General features: G+C 37.5%; 1 non-coding gene across 1 annotated transcript; it reads right to left on the bottom strand.

The window, feature by feature from the left end:
• Window positions 1–285: 285 nt before the first annotated feature.
• Window positions 286–361, bottom strand: Trnaa-agc (transfer RNA alanine (anticodon AGC)). Its single transcript has one exon. It is a non-coding gene; the product is annotated as a tRNA-Ala (tRNA).
• Between the last annotated feature and the right edge of the window lie 687 nt (window positions 362–1,048).

The raw sequence follows: 1,048 nt of genomic DNA, 5'->3' as shown, positions 1-1,048 counted from the left end.
AAGATGATCTATTTATCACATTCTTCTTTGTATTCCATCACAAATACTGGGATCGTCCGTAATCCTTGTTCTGAAACTAACGTTACTGTCATTGTATTACATATTATACCTACAAAGTCTCTTAGTTTTCTTATAGTAGGCATTAAAGTAAAATTAATGTTAGAGTAACACAAAACTTGTGGTAAATATTTAAGTATAGATAGGTAAATTAATTTTGTATCAAGTAGAAACGTCTACGAACGATGCTGTTAAGCTTAGAAACAAATTAAAAGTGGAAAAATTTACTGTCTTGGGTGGGACTTGAACCCACGACCACTGGATTGCTAGCCCAACAGTGCACTGCCATCTGAGCTACCAAGACCTTCGTCGTGGGTCCCATCCGAGATAGTGAATTTTTCCACTTTTAATTTGTTTCTAAGCTTTATAGGTAGGTACCTACTCTGGCCACTTATATCCAAATAAGAAATAATTTTGACTTTAGCAGGCGTGAAGTTGGTGAGATTACAGTGTCATGGTATAGTAGATCAAATATTTGTTATGAGTTAAGGCATGTCCTATATAATAAGGAATGTCCTATAATATTTAATTTATTTAAGGCAGGCGTGGCTCACTTCGCGATTTCGTCGCGTCGCTACAAGTACATGCGGCCCACACCAATTTTGGTTTCTAGCCATAGTAGTTGCCGCGCACCGCTACGAAACGGACGCCTGCTCGCGCTTGCGCCCCCTAGCGGTCATATCTGTCGTAATAGACGCGTTTTGTTAGAGAGTGAACCTGTACCAAGTACTATTATTTTTTCTGTGGTTAAGGTTACTTCTATTGTCATGGCTACTCTTTAGAATTATCTTCACGAAAAGTGCCTATAGCCTATTGAAAGCATTGCAAATATGGGGTCGTGCTTTGCATCAAATAAATTGCATCATCATCATATTTTTTATATGGTAATAATGACAAAACGCCCTTGTTACATTTAAGTTTCTGACCTTGAAAGCCCACGGGATCATTATAAAATACGTGCAAAACCATGAAATTTTCGGATCTTTTATTT

Source organism: Cydia strobilella, chromosome 14, assembly GCF_947568885.1.
Source record: "Cydia strobilella chromosome 14, ilCydStro3.1, whole genome shotgun sequence".
In the NCBI taxonomy this organism is placed as follows: domain Eukaryota; kingdom Metazoa; phylum Arthropoda; class Insecta; order Lepidoptera; family Tortricidae; genus Cydia; species Cydia strobilella.
The sequence above is the reverse complement of the archived record's forward strand: the minus strand, read 5'-3'. Positions and strand labels throughout refer to the sequence as shown.